Raw genomic sequence first — 22,277 nt, 5'->3', positions numbered from 1 at the left:
ACGGTGCAGAGTGTAGTATCAGCACAACTGACCCCATGTGCTGGTATGTGCCTAGCCTAACCTCGGCGAAGTAGTGACGAGGCTAGACAAGACTACCACATAAACTTGTGCAGTTATATATGTACAGCGGAACAGATATACAAAGATAACCAAGAAATATGGGGGGGGAGCATGCTGTGGGAAAAGATAACAACTCCGAGTAAAAGTTATCAAGTAACGAAAGAAGCAAACATAACTCAGAAATCAATAAAGAATCAGAAATCAATAAATGCACGGCATCACCCTTCGTGCTTTTACTCTCGTCCTCACCGAGCAATGATATAATAAAAACGTGCACGACATCACCCTTCGTTCTTTTACTCTCTTTCCTCACCAAAGCAATTATATGATAAAATGTGTACGGCGTCACCCTTCGTGCTTTTACTCTCTTTCCTCACATACAATCAATAGAATCGGCACGGAATGGTACATCGTGCGGCACGGCATCACCCTTCGTGCTTTAGACTCTTTCCTCACAATAACAAACAATGCACGACATCACCCTTCGTGCTTTAACACTCTTCCTCACCCAAACAACAATCACAAACAAGGGGCAAGGGAATAAACAAAATAATAATAGAAATCCCTGCAAAGGAACACAATTAACCAATTAAATCCCAGCAAGGGTACAACATTAACAATCTCAACATCCCGGCAAGGGAGATAATCCACAAAGCAACAATATCCCGGCAAGGGAACAATTTAATAACTCTTTTTCTTTCTTTCACTTTTATTTCATGACTCACTTTACCACTTGAGCCCATGCTCCAAAGGGTTCAATCGTCTCATATACTTTCACAATTCATAATATAACTCGAGCCAATGCTCCATGATGTTCAAAGGTCTCAATTCCTTCCACAAACTTTTCACAACAACTAGAAGTCATCACCAAAGCATGAAGAATACAATGAAATCAAGATATTCACAATATAAGGACTCACGGTCATGCTTGACACCAACGTATGGATACTCGTCACCATGCATATACGTCGTACACGACTAATACGACATAGCAAATAGGACTCAACTCCTAGTCCCTCAAGCTAAGGTTAGACCAAACACTTACCTCGATGCCTTGAACACAACTCAAGTATCAATAATAGCTTTACCCCTTGATTCCACCGCCAATTCGCTCGTATGTAATCACAAATTACTTAATTACATCAATAAACGCTAAATGAATCAACCCCAATGCATGAAAATGAGTTTTCCAAAGTTTTACCCAAAAAGTCAAAAATCGCCCCCGGGCCCACGTGGTCAAAACCCGAGGTTCGAACGAAAACCCGATTACCCATTCCCCCAAGAACTCAAATATATAATTTATTTTGAAATCGGACCTCAAATTGAGGTCCGAATTCCCAATTTTTGAAAAACCTAGGTTCCATCCAAAACACCCAATTTCCCCCAAGAAAATCTTTGACTTTAGGTTGAAATCATGTTAAAAGATGTTAATGATTGAAAGAAATGAGTAAAAACTAACTTACGATTGATTTGGAAGAGGACTTGTTCTTGGAAAATCGCCTAAGTGTGTTTGGGTTTGAGAAAATATGAAAAATGAAGTTCAAAACCGGTTAAGTGTAAAAATTGCATGTCTCTGATATGGGAAATGCGAACATGGGTTCGCAATTATGAACCCCAACCTCTCAAGCGAACCCTTCATAATTTCCCAGCTTTCACATTTGCGAGTGAAAATATCGCATTTGCGATGTTTGAGGATTTAGGCGGGCATCTCTTTTGCGATAGAAATCTTCGCATTTCCGAAGAAGGCTGCCCAGGCGTTGTCTCGCATTTGCGAGGCATTGCTCGCATTTGCGAGCTCGCATTTGCGAGGCCGGCTTCGCAAATACGAAGCCTGCAGGTCAGTTCATACCAGCAAATTTTAAGTCCAAAAATGCAACCAGTGGCCTATCCAAAACTCACCCGATCCCTTGGGGCTCCAAACCAAATATACACACAACCTCAAAAACATCCTACGGACTTATTCGTGCGATCAAATCGCCCAACTAACATCATAAACATTGAATTAAACCTCAAAATCCAAGAATTATTTCAAACTTCAATAAACATCAAATTTTCCAGTTTAGGTCCGAATCACGTAAAACGACGTTTGTTTTCAACCAAATTTCACAGGAATGACTTAAACCATATATAAGACCTGTACCGGGTGCTGAAACCAAAATACGGGCCCGATACCAACACGTTCTAATCAATTTTCATTTCAAATTTCCTTAAACAATTTCATAAAACAATTTTTCAAAAAAATTCATTTCTCGGGCTTGGGACCTCGGAATTCGATTCCGGGCATATGCCCAAATCCTATATTTTCCTACAGACCCTCCGGGAACTTCAAATCACTGGTCCGGGTCCGTTTATCCAAAACGTTAACCAAGGTCAAATTTATTCATTTTAACATCAAAACTTAGCATTTTTCACATAATTTCATATTTAAGCTTTCCGGCTACGTGCCCGGACTGCGCAGGCAAATCAAGGCGACTCTAAATGAGGTTTTCAAGGCCTCGGAGATACAGAATTCAATTAAAAATACGTGATGACCCCTTTGGGTCGTAACATCCCTGTGGGTATGATATCTGGACTTACAATCCTATATTACTTGTCGACCACGTATACATGCGTGTGTGTTAGGAAGCAACAATTAACTTCAGTCAATAGCCTATCATATTCAACATGATATTCTCCCGCACTACGAATCTGTTTTAGATTTTGAATGGCCTCCATAGGATCCTCAAATCCTTCTCCAAACCATTCCTTTAAAGCTAACACATACTCAGTCCAAGTAGAAAAAATAATTGTATTCCGAGATCTCATATAAGATCTATTCCAAGCAATGGCTTCACCATCAAAGTAAATAGAAGCTACCTTCACCCTCTCATCGAAAGGGACTTCCTCCATAGAAAAGACATGATCCACTTTGTACAACCACGACCTCAAATCACTCCCAGAAAATCGAGGAAATTCCAATCTAAAGTATCGAGTGAAGAGACTATTACCAGCTGAAGCATAACATGCATGCATTTCTTGATGTTTGTGAGACGAATTGCACCTGTTGAAGAATCACCATCAAATGAAGGTTCAACTTCAATTTGTGTTGCTCCTTTGTTCTTCTGCTTCATAAACCCAATCGCTTCCTTGATTCCAAACAATTCCTTATCAGTATGTATATTCCTTTCATGCATACTAGTCATACCTTCCATTAGTTTCTGTAATTGATCATGGATCTCTGAAAATTTACTCTCTATTCCTTCAGATGATTTATCTTGAATTTTATATCTGCCCATGATTATAATGCCGAGGATTGAGCTCTGATACTAATTAATACAAATAGAGGAATCAAAAATGAAATTATTAAGCTAGGAGTTGCAGCTCGAAGAAGATGGTAGCTAGGTCATGGAGTAACCGAGAACTTTAGCTAATAGAAATGTGTACAGAAGAAGAGAATGATTGATCTTATTGCCGAATGCCTTCAGTATGTGATTACAATGTATGTATAAAGATTGTAATTGAAGAATCTTTCTACTAACTCGGCTGACAATTAACTGCTCTAACTAACTCTGCCACGTCGAATTCCAGGTTAGCCTTCTCGACCTTGAAACAAAAGGGTGATAAGTTATATAGGATACTCGGACATTAAAGAATTGGATAATTTTTTTTTGATTCCCCCCTTGATTTCCCTTTGATCCCCTATGCTAGAGCTATTGCTCTTTTGGTGACTGGAACCCACAACCCTAGGGTTGTAGGTAAATGGTGCTGACCATCTAATCAACCCCCTCTTATCAAAGTATTGGATATATAACTCAACTCATTGACCTGAGTCTTGGATTGCAAGTTCAAAATTTTTAACATCTTTTCATATGCAAATTTTAGCATTTGGCGTACTTCAACATATTTTCCTACAATAACTTATTTTCTTTTCAATTTAGTTGTTCTCTTGTGACGATCTGATAGGTCATTTTGAGTGCTAGACCTTATTTTTTTGTTCCAAAACCTCCATTATCTCTGTTGTATTTCTTGTTTTGTGTGCATGGATGTTTTAAGTAAAAATTTGAAGAAAATATGATTTTTGGCTTTAAAAATAACTTGAGTTAATCACGGTTAACATTTTGGGTAAACGACCCCGGATCGGTATTTTGACAATCCTGGTAGGTCCGTACTATGATTTTTGGACTTGGGCGTATGCTCGAAACTAAAATCAAAGGTCCCTAGGTTGATTTGACTCATTTTGCCGAAAGCTAGTAATTTGAAAGTTTGAAAATTTTCTAAGTTTGAACGTAGGTTGACTTTATGTCCATTGAGTTCGAATTTTGATGATGGGACTTGGTATAGGTCCATTTTTCTATTTGAAAATTTTCTGCAAAAGTTGGTACAATTCGGAGTTGGTTTGATATGAATCGGATGCTTAATTGTGATTCTAGTTGTTCCTGTTGAAATTTCATTCATTTTGATGTTCGATTTGTAGTTTTAGATGTTATTTTGGTGATTTGAACACGTGAGAGAGTTCATATGATGTTATTACACTTTTGTGCGTGTTTGGTTTGGAGCCTGAGGGGTTCGGGTAAGTTTCAGACGCGTTTTGGATGAGTTTGGACGGTTTGAAGTCTGCTGGTGTCCTTCTAGTTCTGGTGTTCAATTGCAGATCTCGCATTTGCGAGGTCTGGCTCGCATTTGCAAGCGTTGCTTTTGTGGACAAAAGTTTGCATTTGCAAACATGGCCTGGGATTGGGTAACCTTGCATTTTCGAGGAAATAGTTCGCATTTACGAACTGGCTAGGGCCGTTTTTGCGAGCATTTGGTCGCATTTGCGAAACCAGGCATAAATGGAACGCCTTCGCATTTGCGAAGAATCTGGCTGCATTTGTGAGGGTAGGATTTTCGCATTTGCGATCATTTTGTCGCATTTGCGACATCTGGGCTTCTGATGCAAAGTTCGCATTTGCGACCTGTGCGTCGCATTTGCGAACAAGACATCGCAATTGTGACATCTGCAGCTCTGTTAAAGAGTGAAAAGTTGGGATTTAGCTTATTTTATTCCATTTCTCAACTCTAAACACTCTAGACGCGATTTGTCAGGAGAATTTTCTTCCCAAAATCATTGGTAAGCTACTCTAATCCACTTTCTTTCAATTTTCCATTACTTTTTATGAGATTTCAACATCAAATTTATGTTTCCATGGTAGAAATTAGGGATTTGGGTAGAAATTGGGGATTTTTGTAAATTGAAGATTTAGACCTCAAATTAAGGTTGGATTTCGAAACAAATCACATAAATGAGCTCGGAGGTGAACGGCAATCGGGTTTTGGTCCGAATTGCGGGTTTTGACCAAGCAAGCCCGGGGTTGACTTTTGTTGACTTTGTAAAAAATGATCAAAATTGAACTTTTTTCATTAATGAGTAGTTTCTAAAGCTTATTTTGAACTTTTGGACCGATAATTTGATAGATTTAGTTGGGTTGGAGGCTTGTTCAAAAGGCAAGATCGTGGATGACTGATTGCTTTGTTCGCAGAGTAAGGTAAGTGTTGTGTCTAACCTTGACTTGAGGGAATTAGGACATGTTGAATTAATTATTTTGTGAATTGTATAGGAAAATAGTGTATATGCGAGGTGACGAGTATATATACGCCGTTGTGGGATTTGGATATTTATATCTATGTTTTCGATTATTCCATGATATTTCTTATTATATGCTTTAATTGTTACATGTTTTTATGTAACTTCCATACTATATTTGTTACTTGTTATTTAACTGCTACTTTACCTTAATTTGTTCATTCCTCAGATGATTTCTGTTTATTTGTTACCTGTTTCTACTTGCTTAACTGTATATTTAAATTGTCACATATTTTGTCTATTTTTATTGTTCATATATTATTTGGTGCACTCTAAAATGTTGTTTCTCCAATTATTTTGTTACCTGTTTCTTCTTGATGTTAATGTTTTATAAATATTGTTGTTGAATTGTTTATGCTGATGACTTGAAAATTGTTTGGGGAGCGGTTTCACGCCGCAACGGAATTGAATGGTATTGAAATGAAAAGAAGGAATAAGGACGGATTATAATATGATCGATGATGATATGGCAAGATCAGGTTGCGCGCATCAACAGATTGGATATGTTGTAATTGTTTGTGATTGATTGAGTTATCCTCAGTATTGTGATATAAGACTTGAGACTTTGTTATTCTGGCTCTCTGGTAGTTCACCTTCGGGTCCGTTTATATGAGTTATTGCTTTATTTCTATCCCTGTTTTTCTGTTATTATTATCTCATACTGTTTATTTGTGAGCGACTTGTCATAACCTCGTCACTACTTCGTCGAGGTTAGGCTCAGCACTTACATGATACATGGGGTCGGTTGTACTCATACTACACTTCTGCATTTTTTGTGCAGATACCGAAGTTGATCCCAGCGGCGCATAGCGAGACTGCTCGGATTCAGCTACTTTTGGAGACTTGAGGTATAGTTGCACGGCGTCCGCAGCCCTGAATTCCCCTTCCATTCTATCATTACTATTAATTTAGCTTCAAAACAATTGTATTTGTTCAGATTTTATCTGTTGCACTCTAGGTGCTCATGTATTCGTGACTCCAGATTCTAGGATATGTTTAGATTATGCTATTCAGTATTATATCACTCTATTTCAAACTATTACAGTTATTATTGTTAACGTTTTGATTTGAGTTGTTAAAAGTGGTTAAGATATTTAGCTAACGTTGGCTTGCCTAACAAGTGAAATGTTAGGTGTCATCACGGTCCTGAGAGCGGGATTCCGGATCGTGACATCTCTGTACAGTTTCACAAACAAATATTTGTAATGTGATGCAAAATAATATAAAGATTGACCAGGATAAAGTTAATCAACTATGACAATGATGGTAGGCTATTATTATGTATTTTTATTCGCTTAATATACTTTAATTTGCTACACTTTAATTGAGTTTGAGTTTTAATTGCTAGTGTTTTGCACTAATTGCATGTTTTATGCCCTATAGGAGTGATTCTAAGCTATGCAGATGTTATGGAATGAATTCAAGCTATTTGGAGCTTGGATTTGAGTAAAAGCCTAAGGGATTAAGCTAGGATCGTGTTCGGGGGTCGAGGATCAATTATGGACGTTAAAATTCAAGTAAGAAGCAACTGTGAAGAAAGCACTAGTGCGAGGCACTGTGCGAGGCATTAGTGTAATTTTATGTCAGAAATTTCCAAAGTTCAGAAACTGGTTTTTTTTTTGGTTTGACAGGAAAAGGCACTAGTGCGACGCACAGGGCGACACACAGTGCGATGCATGAAAAGCAATAAGTTTGCAAGTTTTCCTATTTCGGCTAGGGAAAGGAGATTTCATCTTGGCCCAATCCTACTTGGTATAAATACATGTAAAAACGTTATTTTGAGGGCTTTTGACATGCTTTAGACCTAGGGAGAGCACGGAGCCGTCGTGGAGTCCGGAATTCATAAGACTCCATCTTTCTTCCATCAAACTTAGTAATCTTTACGTTTCTTTAGATGGATTATTGTTTTGCGAACATGTTTATGTGGAGCTAAACTTTGCGTTCTAGGGTTGTGGTTGTGATGAATGTTGAAGTTTATTAGTTATATTACCATTAATTAAAGTTATCATCTTTGGTTGTTTCTCTTATTCTACGCATAATTGCTTAATTGTTTAGCTGGCAGTTGAGTTCTATTTACTATCTATGCTATGCTTAGGAAAGCCGTGTTTAGATTAGAGAAGAATTAGAAAGAGCTTGTTTCTGAACCCGTGGCTCGGGGAAAGATTTCACGGTTAGGATAGGAATATACCTAATAGTCTTGCTTAGTTGAATACCGTATTATATTCATTCATGATAGATTCAAGACCATAGGAATATAGGGTTGATATATTATGGATAGACGGATAGTATTGTGGGAACATTCTATTTATATAAATGATCCGATCAACTAGCAATCATAGATAATTCGGATTACCATGTGTACTTACGAACTCAATAGGATTGATAAAATGACACAACCCTGGAATTTTCATCTCCTCTGAATTAAAATCTATCATACACATTTGCACCCTTGATGAATACTTGTTTAATTTCCGCAATAGTAGATTAATAGAAAAACATCACTCTTGATTATCTTGGACAATTAATTGATTTTAGTTTGCTTAGTTAACGATCAATCTAAGTCTCTGTGGGTTCAACATCCAACTTTCGAGTCACTTAGTACTTGACGACCACGTATCTTATGTGTGTGTTTGGTCGCAACAAATTTTTGGCGCTGTTGTCGGGGACTTAGTTATTAATTGTTTATCTAAGTTTAGATTTTAGTTGATTTTTGTTCAAGTTTTTAATTTTCTTATTTAGTAAGTATTTTCTTTTCTTATTTTGACATGATATCTTGGAATGAAGATTGTTTAAATGATGATTATTCTTACTTTGATGATCCTTGTCCATATTGTGGAGGACTCCACTGGTGGAAAAATTATCAGAATGTTCCCAGGAGCGGGTTGTGCGCACAATCTCAATCCTATGAGTGAAATATTTGTAACATGTGTAGTGGTCAAGGTGGCCATTGAGATGGTTGTCCTAATTCTTTATATCCATCTCCGAACACTTATTGTGATCTTTGTAATAATTTTTGTGAGTTTGATAGGATCAACGTTATGGAAGATATTGAACATTATGATCATATAATGGACATGATGAGGAAACTAATGGAGCAAACTCATGAACGTCGAAAAGACATGGAAATTCTCAAGGCAACATGAAGAGAATGAAGGCCAAAGTAGAAGAATTAGCTGAACATCTAATGATCAACAAGTTGCAGACTTAGTTGATAGTCAGGAAGAGCCTAAATTTGGACAAGAGAGTGAGCTCCAGCTAGAGGAAACTTTCAAAGAAGAGGATATTTTGAGCCAAACTTGGCTAATGGAACAAGCTGAACGATTAGAAATATATGAAGTTCAACGTGAGAAAATTACAGATGGGATAAAAGACTTAATAGAAGGGAGAACTGAACAAGGAGAAGAGATCGAAAAATTTGGCACTAGTATTCACGACCTGAGGGCTCAATTGATTTCAAAAGTTGATGCGTCGAACGCCCAACAAAATAGTTCTGAGTTGTGTAAAACTGAAAAGGAGCTTATACGCCTAATTGAGGAGCTAAAAGTGGAGAGTCAATCATTCTACCATACTTTTATTGATGTTGTCCATGTTGAGGAAAACATTCTAGAGTCATGTGAGGAAGTAGATAATATTATATTTGAAAGACTCTAGAATGTGTACATATGAGGATGTAAATAGTGACGCAATTCTAGAATTGGGGCGTACTGGTCCTCATTCCATGCATTTTTCGATATTGTGTTTGGATGATGATGTGGAAATTGAGTCATTAGAGCCTTTGGAGGAGCCAACGGACGAGGGACAAGGTGCTTACATTCTGGAATTTATCGTACCAGAGAGACATAATTACGTACCTCATCTGAAGGCCAAGAAGTGTAGAATGAGAAATTGGTTACTTGGCCCAATTACATTTGTCCCCCACCCCGCGTGCATAGCAAAAATCTTGAAGCCAAATTGGGGGCTCAATTCACAAGTTCGAGATGGAGACAAAAAGTGCTTCAAGTCATGCCGCGACGTTAAATCAGGTGCTTGTTGGAAGGCAACCCGGCTTTACTTCTTTCTTTTATTTTTATTTTTATTATATTATTTTTGTAGAGTCTATTTTGATTTTGTAGGATTACTAGCATAGAAAGCAAAGCCATTGAAAGAGTGCAAAAGCGAGCTAGATGGTGAGAACTAAGTGTGGAGTGCCCACACAAAGGACCATGCCTGGGGGAAGTCTGAATACCCTGTGAGCCGCTATTGCTTCGGCCTTTGGCCTTTTAGGGAGTTTCTTATCCACCCTCATTATTGTTTTATTTTACTTGTGCATTGGGGACACTGCACTCTTTTAAGTGTGGGGTGGGAGAGTTTCTCTAGATAATTGGTAGTAGTGTATTTGAAAAATGTTAACTTCTTAATTTTGTTTTGTAGTTGTGTATTATTTTAGTGGCTCCTAAGAAAAATTGAAAAAAAAAAGTAGAAAAATTGGACTTTTCCCAACTATGGATCTCCTAGACAGTTTTATTGAGGGATTTAAGTCAAAGAAAAAGGACAAAAAGATTTTCCTTGTAGGTAGTGTAGTAATTCCCCCTTGGTTTTCCTTTGTGCCGCGTTCCTTTCCAAGGGTTTTGTTTGAACCGGGTATGGTTAGTTTTATTTTTTTAGAAATAGGAGCCATTGTGCTATGAATTAAATTGAAGCAATATCTCTTGACTTTGTTATGCCTTGAGAATAGCGAGTACTTTGGTTGTGATGCTTAGGCTCAGTTTTGACTCTTGTATAAGTACCTTAAATTATTTAATCTTAACTTTGCTTAACTGATTTAACTAGAGTGTATTGATGAGTCCAATCCTAAGTGAGTTATGTACCATGTCCGTGTGAGGTTTGGGTGTTATCATGTGCATTGCATTTGATGTTTAGAACTTGCCCGTGTGTTTGCAAAGCGAAATAGTAGTTTTGTTCAGTCTTGGAAGCGAAATAGTAGTTTTGTTCAGTCTTGAGGGTAGTTGATTCATGAAGGAAAGGTAATGTCATTGACCTCTATGTTAGAGTATGTGGGTGAGTTGTGAATAATGCATGGTACTTGTGAGTCAAATCTTGAGGTAAAATTGTTACACTCTTGTGCTTAGTCTATTTCAAAGATTCTTGCTGTGATGAGTTAGGAGAATTATTTAAGAAGGTCGTGTCTATATAAAGTGTAGTTTGATTGCTCGAGGACGAGCAATGGTTTAAGTTTGGGGTGTTGATGGTAGGCTGTAATTACGTATTTTAGTCGCTTAATATACTCTAATTTGCTACACTTTAATTGACTTTGAGCTTTAATCGCTAGTGTTTTGCACTAATTGCGTATTTTATGCCTTGTAGGAGTGATTCTGAGCTATGTAGATGTTATGGAACGAATTCAAGCTATTTGGAGCTTTGATCTGAGTAAAAGGCCAAGGGATTAAGCCGGGATCGTTTTCGGGGGTCAAGGATCAATTCTGGACGTCAAAATTCAAGAAAGAAGCAACTGCCGAAGAATGCACTAGTGCGAGGCACTGTGTGACGCATAGTGTGAGGCATTAGTGTAATCTTATGTCAGAAACTTCTTAAGTTCAGAAACTGGGTTTTTTTAGTCTGACAGGAAAAAGTACTAGTGCGACGCACGGGGCGACGCAATAGTGCGACGCATGAAAAGCTATAAGTTTGCAAGTTTTCCTATTTCGGCTTGGAAAATGAGATTTCATCTTGGCCCAACCCTACTTGGTATATATACATGTAAAAATATTATTTTGAGGGATTTTGACATACTTTAGACCTAGGGAGAGCACGGAGCTACCGTGGAGGCCGGAATTCATCAGATTCCATCTTTCTTCCATCAAACTTAGTAATCTTTACGTTTCTTTGGATGAATTGTTGTTTTGCTACCAAGTCTATGTGGAGCTAAACTTTGCGTTCTAGGGTTGTGGTTGTCATGAATATTGAAGTTTGTTAATTATATTACCGTTAATTCGAGTTATCATCTTTGGTTGTTTCTCCGATTCTATGCATAATTGGTTAATTTTTTGGCCAGCAGTTGAGTTCTATTTACTATGCTATGCTTGGGAAAGCCGTATTTAGATTAGAGTAGAATTAGAGAGAGCTTGTTTTTGAACTCGTGGCTCGGGGAAGATTTCGCAGTTAGGATAGGAATATACCTAACAGTCTTGCTTAGTTATATTCATTCATGATAGATTCAAGACCATACGAATATAGGGTTGATATATTATTGATAGACGGATAGTATTGTGGTAACATGATATTTGTATAAACGATCCGGTCAACTAGCAATCATAGATAATTCGGATTAACAGGTTTAATTACGAACTCAATAGGGTTGATAAACCGACCACAACCCTGGAATTTTTATCTCCTCTGAATTAAAATCTCATCATATGCATTTGCACTCTTGATGAATAAGTTGTTACTTGTTTAATTTCTGCAATAGTAGATTAATAGAAAAACATCATTTTTGATATTCTTCGATAATTAATTGATTTTAGTTTGCTTAGTTAATGATTAATCTAAGTATTTATGAGTTCGACTTTTGACTTTCGAGTCACTTTATTACTTTACGACAACGTATACTACGTATGTGTTTGATTGCAACATACAACCTGCTTAAGAAAGTCGAAAGTTAACATAGCCATCATGCTACTAAATAAACACTTATCAAGTGTAAATTACAAGATAGTGTTTAAAGATTATGGCAATTTTTTGTCTTTTCTTACCTTTGATTGCTTACCAATCTTATCCAGTTTCCCTATCGTCTCTAATACATCCTTTCTACCACCATTTATTTTTCTTTTCTTGCATCAACGAACTCATTGTTTTTAGCTTGAGCTTTTTTTTAAATACTGTATTTAATTATTTTGTTGTGATATATAACTACATTACATGCGACTACACCACATTGCATTGTTTTTCTCTTTTTCCTTTTCATTTCTTCTCATCTTTTTTTCGTATGAATGTTTCCAGTAGATGGACATATTTTTTGTTTTGTTTTATTATGTTTTATTTCTTCTTCTTTTTTTTGAAAAAAAATTGCTCTATGTAAGTGTTATCTTTAGGATTTTTTTAAGGACTTACCTCCTATAGCAAAGGTTGATACCTTATTTATTTTAAATAAATACCCTTTTAAAAAATTACATTCCATAGCTACCTTTTGATTTTTTATAGCCAAATATCTATTTATGGTCACCTCCTACCCTTAATCCATAAAATAAGCTTTGTATTATTTTTTTTCTCTCATATCCCCTCAAATTTCTCCTATCCCCTACCCCATATCTATTCTCCCCCTCTCTGTCTACTTCCCGGTCTCATATTGGCAGTGCCTCTATCGAAGTAGGGTAAAGCTTTCACCTTTTCCTTTTTTTCTTCCAAAACTTTTATTTCCTTTTGGTTTCTTTTAATAGGTACTAGTATTATATTCTAAGTAATATTTTATGGAATATTATACTATATATAATGTCTCACGTTTAAATTCGCGTGAATTGGCAGTGCCTTTATCGAAGCCTTTGTCGCCGGCGGTGAAGGCCCCTGCAGATTCTGAACGGTACTACTCGTGATTGATTCCCTACTACTTCTTGAATCCATGGAAACTTCGATCACATACGATCTCCGATGCAACAGCAGTTGAAATTAAAGGCGGCGCTGGGTCGTCGGCAACCGGAGGCAACAGTGACGGCGAGCGAGGACTGGATACTGATGCTGCTTCAACGAGACGATATTAGGGTTGTTCTTGAACAAAGACGACAGAGTTGGGGGCTGAGCAACCACTACAAAAAAATTAGAATTAGCTACGAACGTCGTTGCTAATCTGTCGCTAAATCGCCCGTAGCTAGCAGAATTTCTTGATAATCCGTCGCTAAATGAGATTAGTGACAGATTTTTCTGTTTAGCTACAGAATTTGTCTGTCGCTAAAACAAGTATTTTTTAGTAGTGAACTTGAATTTTCTGTTAATATATTTCAATGGATCTCGCTATATTTCATTGTATTTATTATTTTTTTTCCATTGTATTTCAATGTATCTCGCTGTATTCTATGGATTTTATTGTATTCATTGTCTTTTTTTTATTGTATTTTAATGTATCCCACTGTATTCTAGGTATTTTATTGTATTCACTGTCTCGCTATATTCCATGAATGTATTCATATTTTTTTTTTAATTAATATAATTTATGTATTCAAATGTATTATATAATTTCTCTGAAGATTGCTATGATTTTGGGGTGTTTTTCAGTTGAGAATCTTTTTTATAACTGGAAATACAAATTTATGTGTTATATAATTAAGTTTGTTGAGTTATATTAGGAGTCTATTATGTTAATTGATTCACTTTCCGTTTAAAAATAGTGTAATCCCCTGTTTCATGCCGTGAATACAGTCGAATACAATAATCTGTCCAGCTGTAATCCCATGTTTCACGCCATGAATACAGTCGAATACACTCGAATACAAAAATCTGTCTAGCTGTAATCCCGAGTTTCACGCCTAGAAATGCTACTGTATTCATGAATATAGTAGCTTAAATACATCGAATACACTCTAAAAAATCTGAAAACATAATTATAGGAAGTAATATAATAAATAGTAGCTACAACTAGCTAATAACCACTAAAACATAGTGGTTTCTAAAAAGTTCTCTTTTTTAAGGGAGAATTACACCCCTTGTCACTTGGCCCAACAACCCATCAGAAATGGCCCACGTTTAGAGTCCTTACCCAGTGTAGCCCAGGTTGTACATAACTTGAAAATTAATTTTCATCAATTAGCCCACCTTTTTTTTCTTCGTTCTTCTTCCTCTTCCCATGTCACGCCTTTGCACAGTGCACCCCAAAATTTTTCTACCATTGTTATTCTCCTTCAATTCTTCTTCCAGATTCAAAAATGGTAATCTCTTACGAACTGCATTATTCTGTAATTTTGTCACTGTAATGACCCAACCAGTCGTTTTGAGCTTTTGCACTTCGCTCGCCAGTTCTCAGGCATGACTAGCCCCGTATTATGTATGGTGACTTATGTAAATCGTCGGTTTTGGTTTCAGGTTAATCGGAATAGATATGGAAGGATGATCTCAGCTTGAAGCTCTGAATTTGAAAGGTTTGACTCAGTCCTGACTTTTTAGTATTTGATCTCGGATTTGGATTTTTATGATTTGGTTAGCTCTGTTAGGTGATTTGCGACTTAGGAGCGTGATCGGAATGCATTTTGGAGGTCCGTGGAAGGTTTAGGCTTGAATTGGCGAAATTTAGATTTTGACGTTTTCCGGTTGATAGGTGAGATTTTGATATAGGGGTCGGAATGGAATTCCGGAAGTTGCAGTAGTTCCGTTGTGGCAATTGGGATGTGTGTGCAAAATTTCAGGTCAGTCGGACGCGGATTGGTGTACTTTTCGATCAAAAGCGTAATTCGGAAGATTTTGGAAGCTTAGGCTTGAATCCGATGTGTTTTGGTTGATTCGATGTTGTTTGAAGTGTTTTGAAGATTGGTATAAGTTCGAATAAGGTTATGGATGTTTGTTCTTTTGGTTGAGCTCTCGGGGGCCTCGGGGTGATTTCGGATGGTCGACGGAGAGATTGGGAGTTTGGTGAATGCTGTAGATTTGTTGTTTATGTTGTTTCCACACCTGCGGATTTAGGACCGCAGGTGCGACGCCGCAAATGCGGGAGATTGGACGCAGAAGCGGAAATAGGCTGGGAATGTTATGGCCGCAGAAGCGGTTGTGGAGCCGCACCTGCGAAGGCGCAGGTGCGGGCAAGGCATCGCAGATGCGATTTTTGGTAACTTAGGTGAAAGACCGCAGAAGCGGCTCTTGGACCGCAAAAGCGGTACCGAAGATCCGGTGGATTGACCGCAGGTGGGAAAATGCCTGGGTCAGAATGTATATATTTCACCCTTCGCGATTTTGAGAGGGTTTTCACCATATTTCATTCGGGAGAAAGCTTGGGAGAGCTAATTGAAGAGGGAATTCAAGAGGATTTCGTGGAGGTAAGATATTTGGACCCTAAACTTGTTTCTATGATGAATTTTAACATTTTAAGCTTGAAACCTATGGAAAATCAGTAGCAAAGTTCAGGGCTTGGAAATTGGAGACCTTAATCTAGGGATTTGAGGGGTCATTGTTGATCGGATTTTAGTATTCTTGATATGTATGAACTCGTGTGAGGATGAGGATTCCATTGATGTTAATCTTGTTGGATTCCGAGACGTGGGGCCGGGGACCGGATCTGAGCAATTTCGGGATTTTGATGTAAATTGGATATTTTCGAGTGGGCTTTGTTCCCTTAGAATATTTTAATGGTTATGTACTGATTGTAGCTAGATTTGGAGCATCCGAAGGTCGATTCGTGAGGGCAAAGGCATCGCGGGCTAGAGTTTGGACCGGATTGAGGTGAGTAATGATTGTAAATGTTGTTCTGAGGGTATGAAACCCCGGAAATTCACAGCGTTCGGCTATGTTGAGGTGAGACACACAGTAGATGACGAGCGTGGGGTAGTGCACCGTTGGGGATTCGGACTTAGTCCATCCCGAATGACTATTTTACTTCGTATTTGATAGTTAATTGTTGATATTATTATATTTTGGGCTAAATGCCATATGTGGGCTTCGTGCCAACTGTTTGGAACCCTTAGGGGATTTTAAATGATATTTTCCTCACTGTTTGATTTCAAACTTGTGCTCAGTCATGCTATATTTTCACTATTTTCAAAACTCAGCTATGTTATTCTGTTTTAAACACATTAAACGATATTTTCAAAGATATTTGAGCTGAGCTTCATATTTTTACTGTTGCCCGAGGGGCTTATGAGATTCTGACTGAGTAAGGCTGAGGGCCTGTGTTGTGAGGATACTTTTGGGTCGGGCTGCACGCCGCAGCAGTGATATACTGATTATGATAATGAGGTCAAGGGCTTGAGATTGTACGCCACGAGGTGGCTTGAGATTGATATGAGGCCGAGAGCCTATTTATGATACCACGAAATGGCTTGATATTGTGCTTGGGCCGTAAGGGGACCCTCCCAGAGTCTGTACACCCCCACTGAGCGCGGGTACCCATTGTGATATGAGATATAGCCCAAGGGGCTGATTCTGTTGTTACTGTGCCCGAGGGGCAGTTATTATGTGTTTACCTTTTTAGTTGTTTTTCATGTATATTATTTAACTATTTAAAGGATGATTTTGAGATTTTACTGCTTAATTATATTCACTGATTTTTTTATGCCTCTTTTAGGTTAATGTTGTCGCTCAGTCTTCATTTATTTTTATTACTCACTGAGTTGGAGTACTTACTTTACTCCCTGCACCCCTGTGTGCAGATTCGGGTGCTACAGGTCCTGCTCATGAGGGTTGATAGTTCCAGCGGGTCTTCGGATTTACTAGGTAGCTGCTTGGCGATTCACAGCCCAGTGCATTCTCCCTCTATCTTAGTTCTTTTTGATTCAGTTATGTAGTAGTGGATTAGACTTCATACTTCTAGTAATATTTTAGATGCTCATGACTAGTGACACCCCGATGTCGGGCTGCGTTGGTTATTAATTCCGCAACTTTTACTGTTATTTTGGGATTTCATTCCCATTAAAGACTTGGTATTTATTATTTTAACTGCTTAAAGTGAATTGGAAGTGTGTTGGCTGGCCTTGTCATCACGAGAGGCGCCATCATGACCGGGTTTGGGTTTAGGGTCGTGACAGTCACTTATGGTTCAAAGATTCGATTTCCAAAAATTGGATTTTCTGATTTATTAGTTGTTTGGAATGGATGTTGTCCCAATTGATTGAAATTATCAACAAGAGTTCAAAACTTAAATTTCAAGTGATTTCGAGTAGATTTATGCTGGATTTGAGTTAAATTTCAGAGGATCCCCAAGGAAGAAGAAGAACCTGTGAAGCTCCATTGATAGGATTTATTTGTATAATAATGTATAATATTGTATAAATAGTATATAAAGTGTATAAACACCTCTTATACACTATTTTATACAATGTTGATACATTATTTACAGGTATTAGGTGAATTTCTCACATTTTCTTCTTCTTCTTCCCCTTCTTCTTCTTCTTCTTCTCATTCTTCTTATACACCTATATACATAGTGTATCACGAATATTTTTACTACTGTGATTATATATCTTTATACACTTTTATACAACTATATACATAATGTACCTCTTTGTATAAAAGTGTATAAGCATCTATGATGAACTTTTTGTATAATTTTTACTTGCAATTCTTGTATAAAACTAGTCCAAATCTCCAGCAAATAACTTCAAACTTTGTATACAGCCTACTTAGACTTTTCTAATAAGTTCAAACAATACCCACTCCAAATTTCTCACAAAATCATAATCAAAATTTAAGAAGATTAGCATTGAACGAGATGAGATTTTAGGTTTCTCGCGTCTGATTTTGCATTTTGTAGTTGTGATAGGTATGTATAAACTTGGGGAAAAAAGAGAATAAAACCCCACGGATATTTCACGCCTAAAGATACACAAAATAAGAAACGAAAAAAAACAATTCGGAGAAATATTAATTATGGGAGAAGGCATGAATGAATATTGACTGAGTGTCTCGATCAATGGTTACACTAAAAATGGGGAACTGATTTTCGTTTCATTTTTTGTTTGCATATGATACTTTTTTATTAATTAGATTAAATATTTATGGGTGAAAAATGAGGAGAGAGCTACAATAGGGTAGGTAGGTGATAAAAAAAAGATGAGGTTGTTATAGTTAGAGGGAATGGTAAAAGAAAAGGTCTTATTGATATTTGGGGGCATTTGCATCTATACCCGCTTTTTGGGTCACGTTTTAACTTGTGCCCGCTTTGCAAAAAAAATTGCAAGCATACCCACTTTTTCGCGTAACTTCAGCATACGGGGCTGAAGTAGCAAAGGCAATCACGTAAAACATCAACATTCTAGTAGACGGGCCTGAAGTAGCAAGTGTGTTGAACCAAGTGTGTTGAATTTTTTGTTTGTAATTGCTGAACTTATGCATAGTAGCTGAAGTTTTGTTCTCTATTTGTAGAAGTTTTTGTTTGTAATTGCTGAACTTAAGCATAGTAGTTGAAGTTTTATTCTCTATTTGCTGAAGTTTTTGCTTGTAATTGCACTAAATAAGCTGAAGTTTTTTTGTCCTGGATTCATTACTTTTGTCATTAAGCCTTTTCACAAACTTCATCAGAAGATGCTGAAGTTATGTGACGACCCAAAGGGTCATCACCTATTTTCTCACTCATTCTGTGTCTCCGAGGCCTTGAAAACCTCATTTAGGCTTGCCTCGATTTGCGTGCACAGTCCGGGCGCGTAGCCGGAAAGCTTAAATATGAATTCTGTGTAAAAATTGATGAATTTTGATATTAATATGAATAAAGTTGACTTTGGTCAACATTTTGGGTAAACGGACCCGGACCCGTAATTGGAAGGTCTTGGAGGGTCCGTAGGAAAATATGGGACTCGGGCGTATGCCCGAAATCGAAATCCGAGGTCCCGAGCCCGAGAAATGAATTTTTAAAGGAAATTGTTTTTCTGAAATTTATATGGAAATTTGAAATGAAAATGGTTTAGAAAGTGTTGGTATCGGGCCCGTATTTTGGTTCCGGCGCCCGGTACAAGTCTTATATGTAGTTTAAGCGCTTCCTGTGAAATTTGGTTGGAATCGAACGTCATTTGACGTGTTCCGGACCTAAATATCTAAAAATGAAAGTTTATGAAGTTTGATGAAAAAGGTGATGATTTTGAGGTTTGATTCCTCGTTTTTGATGTTATTTTGGTGATTTAATTGCACGGTTAAGTTCGTAGGATGTGGTTGAGTTAGTGTGTGTGTTTGGTTAGGAGCCCCGAGGGCTCGGGAGTGTTTCGGAGGTGGTTCGGGGTATTTTTGAACTTAGTAAAAGTTGCAGAAAAATTTGATATTTTTGCCCAGGGATTTCCTTCTTCGCGATCCCACTCTTACCATCACGTTCGCATAGCTTCGTGTCCTTCTTTCTTCGCGTTTGCGTTCGAGTCCTCGCGAACGCGTAAGGCTATGTGACCATGAGGGCCCAGCTTCACTCTCTTCTTCGCGTTCGCGTGCATACCACCGCGATCGCGAAGCTCTGCTTTTTCCTTCCCCGCATTCGCGTTATGGTCCACGCGTTCGCGTAGACCAATCCCAGGACCCCAGCCTTTTTCCTTCTACGCGTTCGCGTCTTACCGTCCGCGTTCGCGTTGCCCTTTCTGATAACCCTTCGCGAACGCGATCCACTTCCCGCGAACGCGAAGGGCAATTTCGCCCAGTGATTTTAAATACCCAAAACAGAACAGTGACGGGATTTTTCACCCAAAAACACACGAACTCATCTTCTCCACAGCCCATAGGCGATTTCTAGAGCTCTTCTTCACCAAAGCTTATTTGGTAAGTATTATTTAACTTGTTTCCTTCATTTTCCTTCATCATTTATCAAATTCTTAGGCTCAAATCATGTAATATAGGGTTGAAATTGGGGGAAAATGGGTAGAGTTAGGGCTTTTCAATCTTCTTTGATTTAGACCTCGTTTTGGGGTCGAATTTGAAAACAAATTGTATATTCGGGCTAATGGGGGAATGGCTGATATGAAATTGGTTCGAACCTCGGGTTTTGACCAAGCAGGACCGGATTCGATTTTTGGAATTTTGGGAAGAAAGCTTAGAAAACTATATTTAGGCATTGGGTTTGATTTGTTTAGCTTATATTAATGTTGAAAAGTCGTTATATTATAGATTTGATTGAGTTGGAGCCGAATTCGAGAGGCAAGGCGGTCGTTGTGGATTAATTTAGCTGGGGAGGTAGAGGTAAGTGTTTGGTTTAACCCTAGCTTGAGGGAATAGGAATTGAGTCTTGTTTGCTATCTGCTAATTGACCGAGTACAGTGTATAGGCATGGTGACGAGTATCTATACACTGGTGTCTAGCATGACCGTGAGTCCATATATTGTGTTTATTCCTATTTTGTTGTGACTCTTCCTCGTGTAATTGATGAACTCTATATAATGTGAAGAGTATGAGAAAGAATTATGATTTGTGAACTCTTTGGAGCGTTGGCTCGAATGATAAAGTAATTATTGAGTAAGAAAAGAAAGAAAGAGAAAGAAATGTGATTATTCCCTTGCCGGGCCGTATTCGTATATTGATTACCTCCCTTGCCGGGATGTGAAAGTTATTATTGTTGTTCCCTTGCCGGGATTTAGTTGTTTACTTGTGTTTCCCTTGCCGGGACTTCTACTACTGTTTGTCTATCCCCTCGCCCCATTGTTTGTGATTGTTGTTTAGATGAGGACGAGTGATAAAGCATGAAGGGTGATGCCGTGCACGATTGTGATATGAATACTAATGCACGAAGGAACATTTCGTGCCCTGTTTTGATTATTAATGCACGAAGGAACATTCCGTGCCCTGATTTGATTACTAATGCACGAAGGAACATTCCGTGCCATGATATGAGTGTTTATGCACGAAGGGTCATTCCGTGCCATCATTTTGTGAGGTAAAGCACGAAGGGTGATGCCGTGCACTTTATATGATTGTTTGGGTGAGAATGAGAGTAAAAGCACGAAGGATGGTGCCGTGCAACTGTTGATTTCCTACTATCGTTGCTATTGTAGTTGTACTGTTTCATTCCTCAATTATTGATTTTATACCTGAACTGTTACAGCCCCTACAGCATGCTCCCCCTCCCCCTTGACTGGTTAATTTCTATATACCTTTATATTGCATACATATATATTGAACTGCACAGGTTTGTTTGGTAGTCTGGTCTAGCCTCGTCACTACTTCGCCGGGGTTAGGCCAGGCACTTACCAGCACATGGGGTCGGTTGTGCTGATGCTACACTCTGTGCATCTTTTTGCACAGATCACGGTGCCGGAGCAGCTTTTGGACAACAGTAGGAGTTTTGGGAGCTGACTTCAGTCCAGAGATCCCGAGGTAGCCTTGCTGGCGTCCGCATGGCCCGGAGTCTCTTCTATCTTCACTTTAGTTTGTTATCTTTTGTACTGGAACAAACAGAATTATGTTTTTATCCAGACATTGTATTTAGCATTCTCTAGACGTTCTTTAGTTTGTGACTCCAGTTCTTGGGTAGAGTTGTATTGAACTTCCGCATTGTTTTCCGTTTATTTATATTTAAGACTTCCGCTTTTCTATTAAATGTTACATTGTTTTTATTAATGTCGAGGTTTGCTAAAAGAGATAATAAGTAGTTGGCTTGCCTAGCTCCTAATAGTAGGCGCCATCACGACTCCCGAGGGTGGGAAATCGGGGTCGTGACAAGTTATTTAGGTCATTTCTAAAAACTTCAGCACTAAGGGTGTGTTTGGTATGAAGGAAAACATTTTTCGAAAAATATTTTTCAATTTTCCCATGTTTGGTTGGCTTAAATATTTTTGGAAAACATTTTCCTTATCAACTCATTTTCCTCCAATTGGAGGAAAATGTTTTCCTTATCAAGTGAAGGGAAAACATTTTCCAAAACTACTTCTCAACCTTCCCCATCCTATTCCTCCCTCACCAACCCACCCACCTCCTCTCTCCAAAAAGGATTTTATTTTTAAAATTTTAATTTTTTTTTTCCGTTCACCACCCACCCTGCTATCCC

The sequence above is a fragment of the Nicotiana attenuata genome, unplaced genomic scaffold (genome assembly GCF_001879085.1).
Source record: "Nicotiana attenuata strain UT unplaced genomic scaffold, NIATTr2, whole genome shotgun sequence".
NCBI classification, from domain to species: Eukaryota; Viridiplantae; Streptophyta; class Magnoliopsida; order Solanales; family Solanaceae; genus Nicotiana; species Nicotiana attenuata.
The sequence above is the reverse complement of the archived record's forward strand: the minus strand, read 5'-3'. Positions refer to the sequence as shown.